Genomic DNA, 23,793 nt, shown 5'->3' with positions numbered 1-23,793 from the left:
GATTCATTATACTATTCCTTTTACTTTCATTTGTGTTTGAAATTTTTCATAATACAAAGTTTAAAAATTAATGAATTGCTCCTTTATGTGTTCTCTGAACACACGTTTCCATAAAATCCCTGAGCACATGGTGCTGATGTTATTTACATACCTTTTCTCCTCCCCATTAGATGGTGAGTTTCCTAGGAGTAGGGACGGTTTTCTATTATTTATTGTTTTTGTTTGTTAGTGTATTTCCAGGGTCTGATTCAGAAATTGGCAAATAAGTGTTAATTGAAGAAATTCCTGAAATAAGCAGGGAGAAAAAGAAATAACTGGTAACATAAGACCATTTTGCAGAAGCTAAGTCAAATTTCTCAAAAGGAAATATTTTAAGTATTCAGAACTGCAAGATGACACCTTACTTCAAAAGGTGTTTGGGTGTTGGGTTTTCTGGGGTGTTCTGCATTAGGGAGGGGCTACCATTAATAACAACTGCAGTGATGGGTCCCCAGTTCTAAAATTGTTATGAAATGTACAAAGCACTCTACATGAAAATAACCCTGAACAAAAGGGGATCCTTCTTGAGTCGGGATTTCATAGTATCTCAGGGTCCTCACTGTGCTCCTCTCCCAACACTTTAGTGTAGAAACTGACTTTATTCTGATAAATTTTCTGTCTTTTAAAGATGTGATTTTCTTGCCAATCGACAGCCCTCTGTGGCACGCGTTGACCGGAAAAACTTTGAAGAATCTTCCAGATTGGCTAACAGAGATGAGCAACTCATTCGGTGGGAAAAAAACAACCCAGGCCCCCAGTGAGAGAAGGCAAGAGGGAAGACGGACATGCAGTCCATCTTCTCTAGGGGCCGGGCAAAGGCTAGGTCTTGAGAAGTTCTTACACGTAATCCCGACGGTCCTGCGAAATAGGCGAGAAACCGGGCCACGAAGGGGCGATGCTCTGCTGCCCAGCAGCTCAGCAGGACCCCCGGCATCCCCAGCACTCCCAGCACTCTTGGGAGCGGTGCCGGTCCAGCCCTCGGGCGCCACCTAGTGTTGGCTTCGCCCGGAATCAGCCCTTGGGGCGGGGCTCTGCCCCATCGTCCACAGTCTGCAGCACCTGAGTCCCAGGTCCTTGGATAAAGTAAAGCAGGAAGAACAGCTGGGTTTCTTGTAAAAAGGAACAAAATTGGGACATTTGTAGAGACGTGGATGGACGTAGAGACTGTCATACAGAGTGAAGTGAGTCAGAAAGAGAAAAATATCGTATATTAACACATATGAGGAATATAGAAAAATGGTACAAAACAACCTGTTTGCAAGGAAGAAATAGAGACACAGATGTGGAGAACAAACATATGGATTTCAGAGCCAGCCCTGCGCTCGAGATGCCTCTGCCCAACGTCCTGCAGGGGTTTCTTGTGCGCAGTGCCTGTGGGGAGACAGGCGCTAGTCTAGGCTCAGTCCTCCAGCATCTGTTACTTCTCGTATAGAAGCAGGAGGGAGTGGCCCTGAGAACATGCAGGGGAGCTTCCAGCTCTGAAAGTCTGAGTCCAAGTGCTCGGAGTACCCCCAGACCCCAGCCGTCCGTGGAAACTGTCCGGGCGCTCCTGCAGCCCCTTAACCTTGGTGGGTCAGTTGAATCACTGGAGAACTTCTTAAAGGGCAAATATTTGGGACCCACCCCAGACCCACTGAACTTGTGGGGGGGGGGGGGGGGCCTGGGCATCAGTATTTTCCGCTTTTGCTGGAGTGATTCTATTGTACGACTAAGAACAGGGCTTTGTGCTTTGATAAAATAGTGTTGGTCCATGTGCTCTTACCAACAGCCCTATGGGATAAGACTGTGTTCCCATTTAGGTGAGGGGGCAGTGTGGTTAAGTTCAGAGATTTTAAGTGCTTCATCTCACGTTATGCAGCTACACAATGACAAAACAGGTAAACTGATCTGATATTCCTACCAATTATTCTGAGATGACCCTCAACTAATCAAGGGTAAAGGCCCTGTCCTTAGACATTCCTATCCAAGAGGGGCCAAATCTGAATTCATTCCCCCAAGGTATATCCCCATTCTCCAGATGAGGAAACTGAGACTTGGAAAGGTGGTGTAACCTGTCCAAGGTCACACAGCTTTTTAACTGTGGAGCCAGGTCAAAAGACTCAAACCCAGGTCATTTGTTTCCAGAGTCCATTCTCTTTTTAATTTGTTTAATCAAGTTTCCTGAAGTATAATTTACATATGTATTAAAACACATAGATTTAAAGTCTACAGTCCAATGAGTTTTGACAAATGTATACACACCCACATAACCACCATCACAGTCAAGATGTTTTCATTCCTCCAGAAAGTTCCCTCATTTTCCGTTATAGTCAATTCCCCAAGCCCTGCTCCAGCCAACTACAAATCTGATTTCTAATGCCTATTCTAGAGCTTTGTATAACTAGAATCATTCCTGTGTACCGTTTTCTTTTGCTCAACATAATGTCTCTGAGACCCAACCATGTTTTTGTGTATCAGCTGTTGTTTCCTTTTTTATTACTGAGTAGAATTCTGTTGTGTGGATCTATCACAATACGTTTATTGCTTCATCAGTTGATTGGACATTTTCCCACTCTTTAGCTATTATGAGTAATGCTGCTATGAACATTTGTGTACAAATCTTTTTGTGGAATATGTGTTCATTTCTCTTAGGTAAATACCTAGTAGTGGAATTGCAGATCATGGATAGGTGTACCTCTATATAAGAAACTGTGGTTTTCCATAGTGGTTGTATCACTTTACAGTCCTTTCAGCAGTACTGGAGAGTTCCAGTTGCTCCACAACTTCATCAACCCTTGGTACTGTAATTAAAAAAATTTTTTAGTCATTCTAGTGGGTGTGTAGAGGTACTCATTGTAGTTTTAGTTTTAATTTGCATTTTCCTAGCCCTAATAACTGATTATCATAACCATCTTTTCATATGCAAATTGTCTACTCCTGTTCCTTTTGTGAAGTGTCTGTTCAAGTCTTTTGCCCATTTTTAGAGTATTTTTTAAAAGTCAAGGTATATGTCACATAACAAAATTCACCACTTTAAAGTGTACCCCCAGTGGTTTTTAGTATATTCAATGTGTTGTGCAACCATTACCACTAATTACAAAACATTTTAATGACTCCAAAAGAAACCCAAACCTATTAACTTGTTTTTTTCTTCTTCTTTTTTCTTTCTTTCTTTCTTTGTCTGGGAAAAAGAAAAAAAGGACTGTTAAGATTCCAGGAGAAATTCACACTGCATCTTAAAGGAGTAGGTTGTATCTCTATGAAAGAGTAACTGGAAATTTCAACATAAAGGAAAGGAGTCTATAGATGAAAGTAAGTACAGGGGAATTCATTGTAATATACTTACAACTTTTCTGTAGGTTTGAATTTTTTCAAAATAAATAAATAAATTTAATTAATTTTAAATTTTGGCATAGAGAAGCAGTGAAACTGTACAACTCAGATTGAGACCTGAACCCACTGTCTTTTAATTGAGATCACACACCTGGTCTTAGGACTTCATGAAACTGAGGTTCTTGATGTCTCATCGCAGAAAGAATTCAGTGAGAGACAAAGTGATAGGTAAGAAGTAGATTTATTTAGAGAGATACACATTCCATAGACAAAATGCAGTCCATCCAAAGGGTGAGAATGGCCTTGGGAGAAACACACTCCATAGACAGTGTGGGCCATCTGAGAAGGTGAGAGGCCATGAAATATTGGGGTAGTTTTCATAGGCTGGGTAATTTCATAGGCTAACAAGTGGGAGGATTATTCCAACTCTTTCTGGAGGGAAAGGGTAGAGATTTCCAGGAACTGGGCCATGCCCACTTTTTGGCCTTTTAGGGTTAGCCTTGTAATTGTCATGGTGTCTGTGAGTGTGTCATTTAGCTAACATATTACAATAAGTGTATAATGAGGCTTAAGGTCCACTGAAAGTCGAATCTTCCACCATCTTGGACCTAGTTGGTTTTAACCAGTTTATGTTATATCCTCAGCGGCTCTGTCATTCTTTTAAAGGTCATGGCCTGCCCCCTTTTCTCCTGTTTCAGTGGGATAGGAAGAAGGACAGCCAAGAGGAAATTAGAGTTATAAGCAGGAGAGGAGAGCCAAGACTCCAGGCAGGGAGCCCAGCTGGTAAGGACTAAGTGGCTGAACCTATTAACTTTTGCTCATTTTCTTTTCTTGTTTATTTTTTTGCTCCATTGGGTCTTCGTTGCTGCATGTGGGCTTTCTCTAGTTTCGCCAAGCAGAGGGCTACTCTTCCTTTTGCAGTGCGCGGGATTCTCATTGTGGTGGCTTCTCTCGTTGTGGAGCACAGGCTCTAGGCATGCAGGCTTCAGTAGGTGTGGCACATGGGCTCAATAGTTGTCGCTTGCAGGCTCTAGAGCGCAGGCTCAGTAGTTGTGGCACACAGGCTTAGTTGCTCCGTAGCTTGTGGGATCTTCCTGGACCAGGGATCGAACCTGTGTCCCCTGAATTGGCAGGCAGATTCTTAACCACTGCACCACCTGGGAAGCCTGCTCATTTTCTAATTGGACTGTTTGTCTTCTATTATTGGGAATATGAAGGGTTTTTATTTATTCTAGATACTATTCCTCTGTCAGATATATGTATTGGTATTATTTTCTCCCAGTTTGTGGCTTGTCTTTTCATTTTCATTTTCTTTTTTCCTCCAGGCTTATGGAGGGATAACTGACATGTAGAATTCTAAGATATTTAAAGTATATATCGTGGTAATTTGATATACATATACATTGTGAAATGATTCCCCCATCTTGTTAATTAATCATTTTAATTTTCTTAATAGTATCTTTTGAAGAGCAGAAAATTAAAATTTTGATTAAGTTCATTTTCTTTTATTTTCTTTTATGTTGAGTGCTTTTTGTGCCCTAAGATATCTTTGTTAACCCCAAGGCTATGAAGATTTTCTCCTAGAAGTTTTTATTTTAATTAATTAATTAATTAACTTGGCCATGCCGCACACTCCCTGACCAGGGATTGAACCCAGGGCCACAGCAGTGAAAGCACTGAGTCCTAACCACTGCACTGCCAGGGAACTCCCAGATTTTCTCCTAGAAGTTTTAGAGGTTTAGTTTTTATGTTTAGGTTCATGATCAATTTTGAATTAATTTTTGCGTAAAGTTCATTCTTTCCGTGCTGATATGCAGTTGATCCAGCACCATTTGTTAGAAAGATTACTTCCTCACTGAATTGTCTTGGTATCTTTGTCACACTACCAACATTACACTAGTGTCAGTTTCCTGGTTTTGATATGTAAGATGTAGCCGCTGGGGGGAACTGAGTAAAGGGTATAAGAGACCACTCTGTATTAGCTTTGCAACTTTCTTCTTTTCCAATCAGAATTCATTTTCTTTCTTTTTCATGCCTTACTGTAGGGGCTAGGACCTCCAGTACAATGTTGACGAGAAGTAGTAAAAGCAAACATCTTCATCCTTCTCCCAATTATGGGAGGAAAAGACTCAGTCTTTCACTACTAAGTTTGATGTCCATTGTAGGTTTTTCATAGATGCCCTTCTATTCTTAGTTTGCTGAGAGTTTTTTTCATGAATGAACGATGAGTTTTGTCAAATGCATTCTCTGGATCTATTGAGATGATCATATGATTTTTATTCTGTTGTAGTGGATTACATTGACTGATTTTCAAATGTTGATGTAACCTTATATTCCTGGAATTAAACCCCACATGGTTGTGGTCCTTTGAATATATTGCTAGATTTTATTTGCTACTATTCTGTTGAGGATTTTTGTGTTTGTATTCATGAGGGATATTTGTCTGTAGTTTTTTTTTTTTTAAGTATGTCTTTATTACAGAGCCCTACTTCCTCCAAGGGTTGGGGAAGTCCTCCCCATAGAGATTATTTCCAAGTCTAAGGTTCTCCCCAGCTAGGGCTCTATTTCCAGGTGTGCCCTATGTAATAATGAGCCCATGTTGATGAGATAAGATAAGATACGCTGGCTAAGAGTTCCACCTGGGTCACTTAGTATGTACATTTGATGGGTAAAGCTGGGACCAAGGTCTGAACTTCTGTTATACAAGTTCAGGAATTCAGTTTTATCACATCACCCAATGGTGTTAATTTCCTAGGAAATTACATCACACTGTACAAGCCCATAGAAACTAAACAATTAGATCAGTGTCATTTTATTCATTTATAATGGAAGTATACCTTTCCTGAAATCTGAATATTCGTGCCTTTTATTCAAGGCATCCACTCCCTGTCTTGGTCTCTAAATACTCATGAAACCAAATTCGTCATGCAAAGGGTTCTTAGCGTGCCCAGAGCCAGAGTGCAGGGAGCTGGGCGACGCTGTTTGTTTTGTCCAGGCTGAGAGAGAAAGTGGAGTCTTCCCTTTTCCTGGCTGGTGATCCTGTGCCAGTCAGAGTCCCTCTGCCATTGTTAGCCCTGAATAAACAACAGCAAATTCTTAGCCTTTGGCAATCCTAGACTTAGTCCAAGCCACTATCTTACAGCCTTTGTCATGTTACAGTTCATTGAACAACTGCTGATTTTATATTTGCTTTCATTTTGCCTCCCTGATGGAGACTTAAGACATCCTGAAGTGGGGAAAACAAATATTCTGTATCTTTCAAAAACCATTGTGAAAAATGACACCCACACAGAAAAGTGCACAAAACAAAAAAATGTACTGCTCAATGGCTAATCATAAAGCAAATACTTGTACAACCACTAGCCAAGTCAAGAAATAGAACCCTGGTAGCACTCCAGAACCCACTGTATGCCCTTTCTGTCACAAATCTCTACTCCAATCCTAATTTTTGTTTAATATCTTCTTTGTGTTTACCTATAATTTTCCACCGAAACAAGCATTCCTAAATCCTGTGGCTCTGTGTGTGTGTATGTGTGTGTGGTTTCTTCTTGAGAGTCATTTGTGTTGTTGTACATTGTTAATTCATTTTCGTTCTATCCTTTGGATATACCACAACGTATCCATCCCACTTTTGAATCGTTTCCATTTTTTTGAATCAGTTTGTCAAGTTCTACTTTTAAAAAACCTTTGAGATTTTCATTAGGATTGCATTGAATCTACAAATCAGTTTAAGAATTGATGTACTTAACATTATTGAGTCTTCTTATCCATAAATGTATTTATTTCAATCTTTCAAAATTTCTTGCAGTAATTTTTTTTTTTAGTTTTATATTTAGAGGTCTTTTTTTTAGGTTTTGAGAGTTAGGAAGACAAATATTTATTGGTGTCAACTCATATTGCTTTTTTTCTTTACTGTATATAAAACTACACATTTAATGACATTTTATTTCAGTGAATATACTTTAACATAGACTTTTTTTAATAGTTGATTTGCATCGTGTTAGTTTCAGGTGTATAGCACAATGATTCAGTTATACACACACACATATGTACATATACATACACACATATATATATTCTTCTTCAGATTCTTTTCCCTTATAGGTTATTATAAAATATTGAGTATATTTCCCAGTGCTATACAGTAGGTCCTTGTTGACTGTTTTATATATAGTAGTGTGTATGTGTCAATTCCAACCTCCTAATTTATACCTCCCTATTTAGAGGTCTTTGCATATCTTTTTTTTTTTTTTAGTTTTAGTTTTAATTTTAGGCATGGATATTTTTAAGCTATTGTAGATGGTATCTTTTAAATTTATTTTTATGTTTACAACTGGAACACTCTTAATTTTTGTACATTGACTCTATATCCAGTAACCTTCTAAAATCTTTCATTAATTTTAATATTTATCAGTGGAGTCTTTTGGATTTTCTTCATATAGAATCCTTAGCTGAGAATAATGACTGTCTTAGAGGGTTTTTTTTCCCTTTCCAACTGTTATAACTTTTATCTCTTTTTCTTGCCTATTGCACTGGCCAAAGCCTCCAGCAAATGCTGAATAGAAACGATGGTCATTTTAAAAAAAGAAAGAAAAAGAAATGATGGTCATGAGCTTTCTTACCTTATACACAATCTCAAGGAGAAAGCTTTCAAATTTTTACCAAGTATGATATTTACCAAGTATAATACGTTTTAAAATTGATGTCCTTCATCAGATTCAGGAAATTTCATTCTTTCCTATGTTTTTATTGTATATGAATGTCAATTTTCATCACTTTTCCTGCAAGACTTGAGATGAATTTCCTCTTTTAATCTATTAATATGGTGAATTCTATTAATTGATTTCCTAATGTTAAATCAACATGCATTCCTAGGATAAATCCAATTTGATCATGATGTATTATCCTTCTACATATTGCTTGATTTGACTTATTTTCTTTTGTTTAGGATTTTAGCACCTATGCTCATGAGTGAAATTGACCTGTATCTTCTCTTTCTGGTACAGTAGTCTGCCCATATCTGCAGTTTCCCTTTCCAATGTTTCAGTTGCCTGTGGTCAACCACGGTCTGAAAATATTAGATGGATAATTCCATCTAGCCTCCCCAAATAAGTTGCTGAATCTTTTTCTACTGTCTGGAAGAGGTACATAAGTAAGCATCTTTTCTTTCTTCAATGTTTGATAGGATTGCCCAGTGAAAACATTTGGTTCTTGAATTTTCATCATCAGATATTTAAAAATTACAGATTTAATTTCTTTAATCATTGTAAAACTAAGATTTTCTATTTCTTCTTGTGTCAGGTTGTATTTTTCTGTGAATCTGTCCATTTCACCTAAATTTTCAAGTCTTTGGCATAAAGTTGTTCATAATATCCTCTTATTTTTGCAGCAAAGTCTTTTTCATTTCTTAATTTTAATTTTAATTTTTTTATTTTTTATAAATCTATTTATTGGTTGCGTTGGGTCTTCATTGCTATGCATGGGCTTTCTCTAGTTGCAGCGAGTGGGGGCTACTCTTTGTTGCAGTGCACAGGCTTCTCATTGCGGTAGCTTCTCTTGTTGCAGAGCACGGGCTCTAGGTGTGCGGGCTTCAGTAGTTGTGGCACGAGGGCTCAATAGCTGTGACTCTTGGGCTCTAGAGTGCAGCCTCATTAGTTGTGGTGCGCTGGCTTAGTTGGTACAAGGCGTGTGGGATCTTCCCGAACCAGGGCTCGAACCCGTGTCCCCTGCATTGGCAGGCAGATTCTTAAAACCACTGCACCACCAGGGAAGTCCCTCTTTTTCATTTCTTATAGTTTGCTATGTGTGCCTTCTCTTTTCTTTTTAGTCATTCTCAGTGGGGGTTTATTGATTTTGTTAGTCTTTTCAATTTTGGCTTTGTTGCTTCTCTTTGTTGTATGCTTTCTTTTACTTTTATTTACACTTTTAAGTTGTTTCCTCTCATCTACTTTTGCTGAGTTTATTTTGCCATTCTTTTCATAGCCTCTTGAAATGAATGCTTAGCTCATTATACTTCAGCCTTTTTTGTTCCCTAAAATATGCAATTAAGGCTATAAATTTCCCTCCCAGTACTGCTTTATCTTTATTCCACAAATTTTGCTGTATTTTTTCATTTTATATAATTTAGTTCAAAATAATTTCTCATTTCCATTTTTATTTCTTCAGAGACCATGTATTATTTAAAAGTGTGTTTTTTTTTTTATTTTGGCTGCATTGGGTCTTCATTGCTGTGTGGGGGCTTTTCTCTAGTTTTGGCAAGCAGGGCTACTCTTTGTTGTGGCGCACAGTCTTCTCAGTGCAGGGGCTTCTCTTGTTGTGGAGCATGGACTCTAGGTGCACAAGCTTCAGTAGTTGCAGCATGTGGGCTCAGTTGTTGTGGTGCAGGGGCTTAGTTGCTCTGCAGCATGTGGGATCTTCCTGGACCAGGGATTGAACCTGTGTCCCCGGCATTGGCAGGCAAATTCTTAACCACTACACCACCAGGGAAGTCCTAAAAGTGTATTTTGGAAATGTATTACTCAAAAGTTTTCAAAGATACAAGTATTTTCCAATTTTATTTTTGTTACTGATTCTTAACCTATTTATAATGTGGTTAGAGAACATTGTTTTAGTTCAATCCTTTGAAATTTGTTGGAATGTGCATTTTGGCTCGGCATATAGTCACATTTTAAAGTGGGTTATATCTTGAAAATAATGTATTCTGCAGTTGTTGCACATATGTCCATAAAGTCATTTGTTAATTATGTTGTTTCAGATCTTCTATAGTGTTATTGATTTCTTGTCTGCTTGCTTCATTAATTACGGAAAAAAGTATGTCATAATATCTCTCTAGGACTATGGACTTGTCTGTTTCTCCATATAGTTCTATTTACATTTACTCTATAGATCATGTTATTAGGTTCATACAAATTTAGAATACTCATTATTATAGAGTGACAGTCTTTAATTCTAGTGATGCTTTTACCTTAAAGTATATTTGTTTGATATTAGGATTGTGACACCAGCAATCGTCATAGTATTTCAGTGGTGTATGATTTTTTTTTTTTTTTTTTTTTGCCCCATCACGCAGCATGTGGGATCTTAGTTCCCTGACTGGGGATCAGACCTGCGTCCCATGCATTGGAAGGCAGAGTCTTAACCACTGGACTGCCAGAAAAGTCCCAGTATACGATTTTTTTTCATCATTTCTTTGCAATGTTTCTTGATCCCTTCATTTTAGATGTGTCTCTTGTACTTAGCATATAGGATTTTGTTTCTATCCAATGTGATAATCTTTGTCTTTTAATTGGAATAGTTGACCCTCTTACTGTTAATGTAAGGATCTTACTGTCTTACTGATGGGCCTTCTGCTCATCTCACCTCTTTGTTCTCTTATCTTTTTGCCTTGGTTTAGTTTGATTGAGTTTTTAAAATTCCATTTTATTCCTCTGTTGGTTTGATATTTATTCAGGCATTAACCATTCTTTTTAGTGATTATTTTAGAAATTACAATATGCAACCTTGACATCACACAATAGGAATTATTACCTTTACTGCTCTCCTAGAAAAATCAAGGCATTTAGAACATTTACACTTCTCCCATATTAGATGCTTTATTTTTACTTTTTCAAAACCAACAACTTTTCATTGAAGTGTAGATGATTTACAATATTGTGTTAGTTTCAGGCATATAGCAATGTAATTCAGTATATATACATTTTTCAGATTCTTTTCCATTATAGGTTATTACAAGATATTGAATATAGTTCCCTGTGCTATACAGTAGGCCTTTGTTGTGTATTGTATATACAGTAGTGTGTATCTGTTAATCTAAAACTCCTAAATTATCCATACTTCACTCTTTCACCTTTGGTAACCATAAATTTGTTTTCTGGGTTTGCAAATCTATTTCTGTTTTGTAAATAAGTTCATTTGTATCATTTTTTTAGATTCCACATATAAGTGATATCATATGATATTTGTCTTTTTCTGTCTGACTTATTTCACTAAGCATAATACCCTCTAGACCCATCCATGTTGCTGCAAATGGCATTATTTCGTTCTTCTTTATGGCTGAGTAATATTTCATTTTGTATTTTTATATATATGCATACACACATATACCACGTCTTTTTTTATCCATTCATCTGTCAATGTCAATAGGTTGCTTCCATGTCTTGGCTATTGTGAATAGTGCTTGGCTATTGTGAACACTGGGGTGCATGTATCTTTTCAAATTATGGTTTGGCCTGGATATATGCCCAGGAGTGGGACTGCTGGATCATATGATAACTCTATTTTTCATTCTTTTAGGAACCTCCATACTGTTTTCTACAGTGGCTGCACCAGTGCACATTCCCACTAGCAGTGTAGGAGAGTTCTCTTTTCCCCACGCCCTCTCTAGCATTTATTATTTGCAGATTTTTTAATGATGGCCTTTCTGACTGGTGTAAAGTGGTACCTCACTGTAGTTTTGATTTGTATTTATCTATTAATTAGCAATGATGAGCATCTTTTCGTGTGCCTATTGGCCATCTGTATGTCTTCTTTGGAGAAATGTCTATTTAAGTCTTCTGCCCATGTTTTCATTGTTTTTTTTTTTAATATTGAAACTGATGCTTTTTTTTAAATTGCAGCCTATTTTTATTTATTTAATTATTTTTGGCATGCCACGTGGCTTGCAGAATCTTAGTTTAGTTCCTGAACCAGGGATTGAACCCATGGCCCCTTCAGTGGAAGTAGTGAGTGCTAACCACTGGACTGCCAAGGAAGTCCCTGAACCTGATGCTTTTATTGTTTTGAATTTTTATTCTCTGTGTCATAAGCCCAAGAAGACATTGTTTTGTAAAGCCGGTGTTCATTTGGACTTACCCTCACATTTGAAGTTTTATTCCTTCTTCTATCCCCAACCTCCCCCTGGGACAAAATTTTCTTTGGCCTGAAGAACACCTTAGGATTTCCTTTACTGAAGAATTAATTTTACCTGGTAGGTTGGCTGGGTTGGCCAGCCAGGTTTAGCAAGCTGGCTTAGCCAGTTTGCTGTTACTGTGCTGTTAATTTTCCTTCGAACATATTGACAATATAATTCTACTACTTCTGGCTTCTCTTGTTGCTGCTGGAAAATCAGCAAAACTTTTGCTTTTGAAAGTCACCTTTTGTTTTTCTTTGCCACTTTTAAAATTCTTTGTTTGGAGTTTCTATACCAGGTATGGGTTTCTTTTTAGTTACCCTGTTTGAGATTTATTTGGCTCCTTGAATTTGTAGACTGATGTGTTTCATCAATTTTGGAAAATTATCAGGTTATATTATTCAAATATTCCTTCGTTCTTCTCCTCTCTTCCTAAAACTCCATTAAAACCTATGTTAGGTATTCTTTCCATATAAGGAATATCTTTGCTACTCTATTTTCTTTTCTTTTGTCTCTTCATACTTCACTCTAGATTGTTTTATTGAGTATTAACTCAAGGTTAATCATAAGAACTCAAACTCAGTATGTACTGAGAGAAGTTACTGATCACACACACACACACACACACCCCTTCACCTAAGCAGGGAGCAAGTCAGTGGGGAGTAAGTTGGGGTATCAGGCAGGCACATATGACCTTATCTGAATCTTTCAGTTTTTTACTTCAGCAAATGTTAACTCTCAACTGGTGCATCAGTGACCTCTGCTAGCAATACTTCCTTCCTCCGGCCATAAGTTTGAGTCTCCTCCTGGTCTGTGTGTTGTGACCTGCAAAAAAACCAGTACAGTGCTTCCAGGGAGATGCAAGGGGATCACTGTTTAGTGCCCACTGGCATTAGACTGAACCTAGCTTTTATGCTAAAATTTCTACTGAGAAGTTAGAGGTTATATTAACCAGGACTATTAGCATACATTTTTTTTTTGCCTCCTTCGGCTTTTGCCAGTGCAAACCATTTTTTTTTTAAGAACTTTTATTGAGATACAGTTGACAGTAATAAACTGCATATATTTAGAGTGTACAATTTGGTATTTTTTTTCTTATTAGTAATGTATATATGGCAATCCCAATCTCCCAATTCATTCCCCCCCAGCCCTACCTGCTTTCCCCACTTGGTGTCCATATGTTTGTTCTCTACATCTGGGTCTCTATTTCTGCCTTGCTAACTGGTTGATTTGTACCATTTTTCTATATTCTGCATATATGCCTTCATATACAATATTTGTTTTTCTCTTTCAGACTCACTTCACTCTGTATGACAGTCTTCTAGGTCCATCCATGTCTCTACAAATGTCCCACTTTCATTCCTTTTTACAGCTGAGTAATATTCCATTGTATATATGTACCACATCTTCTTTATCCATTCATCTGTTGATGGACATTTAGGTTGCTTCCATGTCCTGGTTATTGTAAATAGTGCTGCAATGAACACTGGAGTGCATGTGTCTTTTTGAATGATGGTGTTCTCTGGGTATATGCCCAGCAGTGGGATTGCTGGGTCATATGGTAATTCTATTTTCAGTTTTGCAAGGAACCTCCATACTGTTCTCCATAGTGGCTGTATCAATTTACATTCCCACCAACAGTGCAAGAGCGTTCCCTTTTCTCCACACCCTCTCCAGCATTTACTGTTTGTCGATTTTCTGACGTTGCCCATTCTAACCGGTGTGAGGTGATACCTCATTGTAGTTTTGATTTGCATTTCTCTGATAATTAGTGATGTTGAGCAGCTTTTCATGTGCCTCTTGGCCATCCGTATGTCTTCTGTGGAGAAATGCCTATTTAGGTCTTCTGCCCATTTTTGGATTGGGTTGTTTGTTTTTTTGATATTGAGCTGCATGAACTGTTTATATAACTTGGAGATTAATCCTTTGTCTGTTGATTTGTTTGCGAATATTTTCTCCCATTCTGAGGATTGTCTTTTCGTCTTGCTTATAGTTTCCTTTGCTGTGCAGAAGCCTTGAAGTTTCATTAGGTCCCACTTCTTTATTTTTGTTTTTATTTCCATTACTCTAGGGGGTGGATCAAAAAAGATCTTGCTGTGATTTATGTCCAAGAGTGTTCTTCCTATGTTTTCCTCTAGGAGTTTTATAGTGTCTGGCCTTACATTTAGGTCTTTTATCCATTTTGAGTTCATTTTTGTGTATGGTGTTAGGGAGTGTTCTAATTTCATTCTTTTCCATGTAGCTGTCCAGTTTTCCAGCACCACTTATTGAAGAGGCTGTCTTTTCTCCATTGTATATCCTTGCCTCCTTTGTCATAGACGAGTTGACCGTAGTTTATCTCTGGGCTTTCTGTCCTGTTCCATTGATCTATATTTCTGTTTTTGTGGCAGTACCATACTGCCTTGATCACTGTAGCCTTGTAGTATAGTTTGAAGTCAGGAAGCCTGATTCCACCAACTCTGTCTTTCCTTCTCAAGATTGCTTTGGCTATTTGGGGTCTTTTGTGTTTCCACAAGTCATAAAATTTCTTATTCTAGTTCTGTGAAAAATGCCATTGGTAATTTGATCGGGATTGCATTGAATCTGTACATCGCTTTGGGTAGTATAGTCATTTTCACAATGTTAATTCTTCCAATCCAAGAACATGGTATATCTCTCCAACTGTTTGTGTCGTCTTTGATTTCTTTCATGAGTGTCTTATTGTTTTCTGAGTACAGGTCTTTTACCTCCTTGGTTAGGTTTATTCCTAGGTATTTTATTCTTTTTGTTGCAATGGTGAATGGGATTGTTTCCTTAATCTCTCTTTCTGATCTTTCATTGTTAGTGTATAAAAATGCAAGAGATTTCTGTGTGTTAATTTTGTATCCTGCAACTTCACCAGATTCATTGATGAGCTCAAGTAGTTTTCTGGTGGCATCTTTAGGATTTTCTATGTATAGTATCATGTCATCTGCAAAGAGTGACAATTTTCCTTCTTCTTTTCCAATGTGGATTCCTTTGATTTCTTTTTCTTCTCTGATTGCTGTGTCAAGGACTTCCAAAACTGTGTTCAATACTAGTGGCAAGAGTGGACATCCTTGTCTTGTTCCTGACCTTAGAGGGAATGCTTGCAGTTTTTCACCATTGAGAATGATGTTTGCTGTGGGTTTGTCATATATGGCCTTTATTATGTTGAGGTAGGTTCCCTCTAGGCCCACCTTCTGGAGAGTTTTTATCATAAATGGGTGTTGAATTTTGTCAAAAGCTTTTTCTGCATCTATTGAGATGATCATGTGGTTTTTACCCTTCAGTTTGTTAATATGGTGTATCACTGATTGATTTGCATAAATTGAAGAATCCTAGTGCAAACCACTTTTTAATATTAATTTCTCTTCATGCAAACATATTTTCCTTTTTAAAAAAGTTTTCTCAAGAGCATCATGTTCAAAACCAAAATTTCACATAAGCACATTTATGACATTGTTTTTGACATTTTTTAAGAACAGAATGTTTATGCTATAACAAAGTAAGGTGAAAACACTATCAGAAGAAGTTCACTTTGGGGAGGAAATGAATCATACTTCACAAATTCTTAATCACACACTGCGCACAGAAATTTCATTTTGCTAGTTCTCTCTTTAGCTGTGTCTAATTTTTTGTTAAACCCATCCATTGTTTTTAATTCTGATTATGATATATACTTTTAGTTCTAAAATTCGTATCTGATTCTTTTTCAGAACCTCTTGCAGATTTTCAAAATACTTCCCTACCAACATTTTCAAACCTTGTTTTTTATCTGCTTAAACACAGCAAGCAAAATTGTGTTTTTAGTCTGTATCTGTTTCTGATATCTGGGAGCCCCATAAAGCTGTATCTGTGGTCTGTTGTTTCTGCTGGTTCTAGTTCTTACTACCAAGTCACCTCATAAGCCTGATTATCTCTGTGCTGGATTTTGTACTTGTTTGTTTTGTTTTTGTTTTTAATATTTATTTATTTATTCATTCATTCATTTATTTTATATGTTTTGGCTGTGCCAGGTCTTAGTTGCAGCATACAGGATCTTTTAGTTACATCATGAGAACTCTTAGTTGTGGTATGCATGCAGGATCTAGTTCCCCAACCAGGGATCGAACCTGGGCCCCCTGCATTGGGAGTGCAGGGTCTTACCCACTGGACCACCAGGGAAGTCCCTGAATTTTGTATTTGAAAAGTTACTTGTAGGATACTCGGGGGCCTGGGGTGATGCTCTCTCACTCCAGAGAGGCTATCTTTTTCTTTTGCTGAGTGCCTGGGGACATTAGCAATGTACGACCTCCTTGTACTACCTAGTGACTTGCCATTGGACTGCAGTCATGCAGCAGCTCTGTCTCTTCCAGATCACCCTCTCTCCTAACTCGGTGCTCTTTGAAATCAGTCCACACCAGGGGCTGTTTTCCCATAGCCTCTACCGGTGACAGGACCTGATTTCTGGCGTTTTCCCCACAGCCCCAGGAAATTGGAAAGCATGCAGCTCAACTTCTCAGCCACCTCTTCAGATCAGCAAACAGCCCTGGATGAGAGCAGCCATGATTCCAGGCTTGCCTTTCTAGATCTCTGGTCTTCCCGGATGTTGGCCCAGCGGTCCTTACAATCTTGCTTGCTCTTCACTGTTTTCTATATTTTGTGCAGCCTTTTTGTTTGTTTCTATTGGGCAGGATGGTACCAATTACCTAGACCATGCTTACTGGGAGTAGAAGTACCCACTTCACTTTTTTTTTAAGCAAGTATTTACTGTGTGCCTACTGTATGTAGGTTACTATTTTAGAGATACCAAGTGTTGAAAGATAAATAAATAAGAGATCTCTGTCCTGAAGGAGCTTAGAGCCTCCTGGAGAAGATGCCCTTATTCAGCTTATCCACGAGTCAGAGAGCAGGACATGCAGTGATGCTGTAATGAGTACACAGGGAACACAGGAACCTAGAGGGCTGCAGGGAAGATGCAGCCCACTGGACAGAGACTCGCAGGACAAGAAAGGATCTTACGTTACTGCAGATCACTGCACTCTCGCTGTGGGCGGATTCTTGTTAGTTCTGAACTTTCAGGTGCCATTTTCTTTTCTTTTTTAATATTTATTTATTCATTTATTTATATATTTATTTGGCTCCACCAGGTCTTCATTGCGGCATGCAGGATCTAGTTCCCTGACCAGGGATTAAACCTGGGCCCTCTGCTTTGGGAGCACGGAGTCTTAACCACTGGACCACCAGGGAAATCCCCCATTTTCTTTTCTAATCCTCACATTCTATGGGTGCCTTGGGGTGGAATCTGTACCCTTGTCTCATGCGCTTCTTACAATGAGAAAGTCCTTTACTGTTCTCCCGTCTGGCTTAGGTCAGTCATTACACAGATCCAGTGGTGGCTGGAGGGATTGCAGGAGATTCCCACACACAGGCTGACAAGAGACTCTCTGGGCCATCAAAATCCTTTCCCTTTAAACAGCTTTATTGAGATGTCATTCACCCGTACTATTCACTCATTTCTGTGTGCATTTTGGTGGCTTTTAGTATATTCACAGGGTTGTGCATCCATCACCACAGTTATCTTTAGGACATTTTCATCACCCCAAAAAGAAACTCCACAGCCCTTAATGTACCATTTCCCTAATCCTCCCTTTCCCCAATCCCAGCTCTAGGCAACCACTAATCTTCCTGTCTTCATGGGTTTACCTGTTCTGGACATTTCCACCCAGAGAGAGGGGAACCCACTGAGCTCGTTCTGCGGAAAAAAGACGTTTCCAAATGAAGCAATGTCAGCAAGACTGGCAAACACTCAATTCCATCTTTGGCAGAATTTTCTCCCCCTTTCAGCTTTCCCATTAAGGGGCAGTTTTCACAGGTGGTGCTAAATTCTCTCCCCGCCTTTCCCTGTCAAACGCGTGCATCTCACCCAATTTACATATGCTTTTACCAATCTGCCTGCTGGAGAGTTATGGGACCAAGTGAGCAAAGACCGCCTTAATCCTCCCCTGGAGTCATCTCCTCCTCTGCTCAGGACTCCCTGCCTCACAGCCTCTCCCACAAAGAACAGGTTTTCCTAGTTCTGTGAGCAGGCTTCCTCCCAGCCCTCTCCGCTCTGTGGACTCTGGCGCTACTCCCGGGCATGTGCGCGGGGGTCGGCCAGCAAGCTTATTTCCTGTGCGATGATTGGCAGCACGTGGACGCACTGGCTCTGCCCAGGGCTGTTCGTGGCAGGCGAGGATCACCCTTTGCGACACTGCGGGGAGGGAATACTAGCCCATGTGCTTCCACCCCCTCCAGACTTGCGTTAAGCTCCCGGGAGGGTGCATACTGGGAAATACCTGGCCCAAACCTTTTCTGTTTAGGCAACTGAAGAGCTGAATCAGAGAAGCTGTCTACCCTTACTGTGGCGCTATGGAAAGGACGAAATGTCATTGCTTTTTTATGTAGCCCATGCCTTTAATTAAATCCCTGTTTATCAATCTTTTTGTTGTTTGACCACCTTTCCAGCCAGTTGGGAAAGATTAAGTATTTCTGGAGGGGGAAAAACAGAATGGAGAGAGAAGTCAAATAGTGGGTTGTTTGGTCCATGGTAGTGCCAGCTGTGTTACAAAGATGTGGATCTTGTCCATGTGCTGCGAGACAGGCGCTCAAAGGTGAGCCATGGGAGGAGATGTCCATGCTGTAAAGGTCCCATCAGCACAGCAGGGCACAGCCTGGGCAACCTTCCATGGCACTCAGTCTGCACTTCAAATGTCTGGCCCCTAGAGGTGCAACTTTGCCTCTTGTATTCTCTGGCAGGATCTTGTGTCCCTCGTAGCCAGCCCATGTGGGCTCTCTTTGCTACAATGGGAAGGGACCCCTAAGATCCTAGCATCCTCAGAGAAGCCATCTTTTCCTGACCACACAAGTGGTACTCACTAACTGTATTGATAGCCAAGAAGGAAGTGATGGGATCCACATGAATGTGGGCATTTTGAGTCCACTCACTCATTCGTTTGCTCATCTATTCAGCAGATATTTCATGAGATGTTGATGAAAGAGCAGTGAGCAACGGTAGTTCTGATCCCGAGCCTCTGGACTGAGTCTGTGGGAAACTGCCATCCCTGGGGAATTAGGAACTGAGATGCATGTCACAAAGTCAGGCCCTGGGAAAGATGAGTATTCAGTGGGGACTAAGGGACCTGGACTGGCCTCAGGGCCAGGGAAGACCCCTGAGGATGAGATGGCTGAGCTGATCTTGGAAGGATAAGGAGGGGTTTTGGGGGTCATGGAGCTTCTAGAGAGAGCAGAGACTGGGGAGCAGAGCCCCAGAGAGCACAATGTCTTCCAGGGATTGATGGAAGGCCAGGGTGGCTGGACACGGAGACGTGGCCACTTAGGAGCTGGGCCTGACCTGACGAGGCAGGGTCTGACCTCAGCTGTCATGCACTGGCAAGTCTGGTCCAGGCATTAAAATCTGAATGCTCCCATGGCCTCCTGGTCACCCCACATCCTACCCAGGCACTCCCTGGACTTCCCTAAATCTAGCCAGTAAAGGGCATGCCTGGTCCAGAGGGAGTCTCCATAACCCCGTTCCCCTGCTGTGACCAGGCCCTTTCTGGTTGGTCCTGCCCACGCCTTACCTGCCCAAGTCCCACCTGCCCCCTCGGGTACCAGCGTAGTTGGCTCCAATTGTCCTGCCCTCTGCCTGCAGCAGTGGTGACCTCATGCCTCTTAGTTGAAGCAGCTGCTCCAGCCCTGGCTCCACATTCAGAAGTGGGGACATGCAGGGTGCTCCGTGCTTGGCCACATGAACTGCTGCCAGAAAGCCTCAAGGCCAAGCAGCTGCGTTCAGGCACTTTCCCAGGGCACCTGTCAGGTCACAGCATTTCTTCCTGACCCCTTTGTCTTCTCTGTTCTCCTCAGCTCTTCCCCTCCCCTGGGCTAAGCTGGGGATACCAGAGTGCCATGATCCCCAGACCACACTGGGCCCCTTCTCTCCTTCCAGATCCAGTGAGTCCTTCCTCACACCAACCCCCCACACTGTCTGGGTGAAGGGAGGATGGGGATGTGGCCTCCTCAGATGCTGGCCAGCAGCATACACCTGAACACACCCTGCTCCATCTGCATCTCTCCACACACATCTGCCTGCTGGGAGACACAACTCAAGACTCGCCTGAATGCCCTTCACCCAGCTCTCCAGTCCTGACCGTCATTTTCATTAAATTTCCAACAATGCTGGCCTGGCCCTTAGAGCTTCCTATTCTTTCTTGCACTCAGTGTGGTCTGAGCATCTGCTGAGCTCTGCTGAGCACCAGTGCCACTCCCCTCCAGGTGCAGGGGTGAGGAGGACAGGCCCACATCCCTGTCCCACCCCCCAGGACTGCAGTAATCAAGCCCACATGCCAGATCTGAGGCTGTGGCAGCATTGTGCCCCTGACTGGACAGGAGTGGGAGATGGGGAAGGGAGCAGGGATTGGACTGGGCAGGAGGGCTGCATGGTCTCTTTCAGGAATGATGTGGTGGGAACAGCCTTGTGGCTCAGGGAACAGAGATGGCCAGGATTGGGAAGAGCATGACTGTGGCCAGCAGCAGGGGTGGGGCTGGAGGTGGAGATTCAACGTGGAGATGGGTCTGTTTCTTGAGAATAAGGGGAGTGATTCCTTCAAGCAGAGGAATGATGTGATCATATTGTAGAAGACGACTCTCTTTGTGGTTGGTACCAAAAGAAGCAAGGAGACCAGTTAGCATCGGGGTCCTCCGTGAGCCCCTCAGCTGGCCCAGGTCCTGGAAGGAAGCAGGAACAAGCAGAGTCCTCTGCTGGTTAGCCCTGGAGGGCACGGCCATCTCACCTGCTGGAGGATGGCCCTGAAGTAGGTCCTCCCTGAGCCCCGCCCCGCTCAGCCCCATGCCGGCTGCCCTCCCTTCTTCCAACCTCCAGGACCTCAGAAAATTCTGGCTTCTTCAGGTGGCCCCTTACTCGGTCCCTGCCCTCCTGGGGATGGGAAAGAGGTTTGCATCACAGAGCCATGCGGTCCTTGGACCCTTGCACCTTGCAGAAGGACTGCTGGCCAGGCAGACCCACGTGAAAACCCAGCCAAGGGGAAAAAATCAGGGTTTTCCATTCCTTGTACATTACCTGGAACCAAATCAGAGAAAGATTTACTGCTTCTCAAAACACCAGCGTTTCAAAATCCCTAACAAGGGCCTTCCTGGATTAAGATGATTATGATGCAGGTATGACCTGCTGTTAGAAAGTCTGGAGGTGATTCATTCCTTTTATGGAAGGATTTTCCAGAGGGTTCCTCATAAAGAAAGATGCCTCCAAAGCTTTCAAAAGGGAATTTGATTAATGTTCAAGAAGCCATTTGGCCCGCAAGTCTTCATCCAGTGTCTCTTGGGTTCTCGGCCCCTAGAATAATTGTTCCAGCCCCTAGAGTAATCACAGCAAAGCTCTGCTCTCCAGAAGTAGGTGAGCTTCGGGCAGTAAACAGGCGACTGGTCATTTTAGCTGGTGATAAAAAGGATGAAATAAGATAACGTGGTGGATGGCCTGGGGTGGGGCTCTAAGGAGGTGACATGGAGTGGAGCTCAAAATAATGGGGTGGGGGCAGCCTTGTGAAGGTCTGGTGGAAGAATGTCCTGCGTGCAGAGGTTTGGTACGTTTGAGTGGCATTTGGAAGATGCAAACCTGGAACATAATAATCGATCATACAGTGGGGGTAGGGCCTATCACAGGAGTCTTGTAGCCATGGTAGTGGGTTGGGATTTTTACTCTAAGGGTAAAGGGAAGCTGTTGGAGGATTTTAAGCAAAAAGTGGTGTGAACTGATTTACAGTTTGGACATCCCACCTGTGCTACTGTGTGGACAATGAACCTGGGAGGCAAGGCTGGTACATAGCATTGACACAGAATTTGGATTGAACTGGATGCCAACCAAGTTTTTTGATCCTTTGCATAAAAGAGAGAGCAGTCCTGCCCCAGGGTGGCAGTGTCTCTGGTGGGCATGGCCAGGAGGCCTGCTTAGGGGGAGAGGGAAAGAAGCCAGGAACCTGCTGGAGGGCTGGCCCCTGAGTGGGCCTAACCCACAGTCCAAACTTTAGCCCCACAGGGAGGGGACTGCCAAGACCTCAGAATGGAAGGAGCTAATCAGACTCAGCATCCATCAGACATCTGGCCGTTGTGTGTGTTATCCCAGTGAATCCTGACAGATACTTAAGATGTGTATATATGATGAGTGTGTGTATATATACACATTGGCTGAAAGCAACAAACACTGATTATCTCACCATTTCCATGGGTCAGGAATTCAGGAGCAGCTTCACTAGGTGGTTCTGCCTCAGGGTCTTTCATGAGGTTGGGGTCAAGATGTTGTCTGGGGCTGCCACTCTCTGAAGGCTGGATTGGGGAGGGAGGGTCCTCTTCCAAGAGGGCACCCTCACATGGCTGTTGCCTGGGCCCTCTTCCAAGACGGGGTCCTCATCTGGCTCTTGGCTGGACACCTCAGTCCTTCTCCAGGGTGCCTCTTCCTGACGTGGCAGCTGGCTTCCACTAGAGGAAGAGACACAAGGGCAAGAGAGGGAGCAGACAGAAAGCCATGATGCCTTTTACAACCAGGTCTCCGAGGTCACACACTAGCCTTTCTGCTTCATATTATTAGTTGGAAGCCAGTCACTAAGTCTAGCCCACACTCAAGGAGAAGGGAACTAGGCTCCACCTCTTGAAGGGAAGAATATCAAGGGATTTGCAGACATATTTTAAAACCAGCACAGTAGACATCTTCACTCCCATTCCAGGTTGGGAATCTTTTTTTTTTTTAATTGAAGTATAGTTGATTTACAATGTTGTGCTAATCTCTGCTGTACAGCAAAGTGACTCAGTTATACACATATAGACATTCTTTTTTAAAATATTCTTTTCAGTTATGGTTTATCACAGGATATTGAATATAGTTCCCTGTGCTCTACAGTAGGACCTTGTTGTTTATCCATCCTATATATACCAGTTTCCATCTGCTAACCCCAAACCCCTAATCCTTCCCTCTCCCACCCTCCTCCCCCTTGGCAACCACAAGTCTGTTCTCTATGTCAATGAGTCTGTTTCTGTTTTGTAGATAGGTTCATTTGTGTCATATTTAAGATTCCATGTATGTGATATCATATGGTATTTGTCTTTCTCTTTCTGACTTCACTTAATATGATCATCTCTAGCTGCATCCATGTTGCTGCAATTGGCATTATTTCGTTCTTTTTTATGGCTGAGTAATATTCCATTGTATATATGTACCATATCTTCCTTATCCATTTATCTGTCGATGGACATTTAGGTTGTTTCAATGTCTTAGGTATTGTGAATAGTGCTGCTGTGAACATAGGGGTGCATGTATCTTTTTGAATTAGAGTTTTCTCTAGATATATGCCCAGGAATGGGATGCTGGATCATATGATAATTCTATTTTTAGTTTTCTGAGGAACCTCTGCACTGTTTTCCATAGTGGCTGCCCCAACTTACATTTGCAGGTTGGGAATCTTTAATGAACTTTCCCCGTGTCACATTACAGGAAGTGGCAGGCATGGGATTAGAACCCAGGTCTCTAG

At 41.4% G+C, this 23,793-nt stretch overlaps 2 non-coding genes across 2 annotated transcripts; both read right to left on the bottom strand.

The window, feature by feature from the left end:
• Positions 1 to 16,329: 16,329 nt before the first annotated feature.
• Positions 16,330 to 16,402, bottom strand: TRNAG-CCC (transfer RNA glycine (anticodon CCC)). The gene has a single exon. It is a non-coding gene; the product is annotated as a tRNA-Gly (tRNA).
• Positions 16,403 to 17,394: 992 nt separating this feature from the next.
• TRNAW-CCA (transfer RNA tryptophan (anticodon CCA)) lies at positions 17,395 to 17,467 on the bottom strand. The gene has a single exon. It is a non-coding gene; the product is annotated as a tRNA-Trp (tRNA).
• Positions 17,468 to 23,793: the final 6,326 nt, after the last annotated feature.

Source organism: Hippopotamus amphibius, chromosome 9, assembly GCF_030028045.1.
Source record: "Hippopotamus amphibius kiboko isolate mHipAmp2 chromosome 9, mHipAmp2.hap2, whole genome shotgun sequence".
NCBI classification, from domain to species: Eukaryota; Metazoa; Chordata; class Mammalia; order Artiodactyla; family Hippopotamidae; genus Hippopotamus; species Hippopotamus amphibius.
This window is presented reverse-complemented; position numbering and strand designations above follow the sequence as displayed.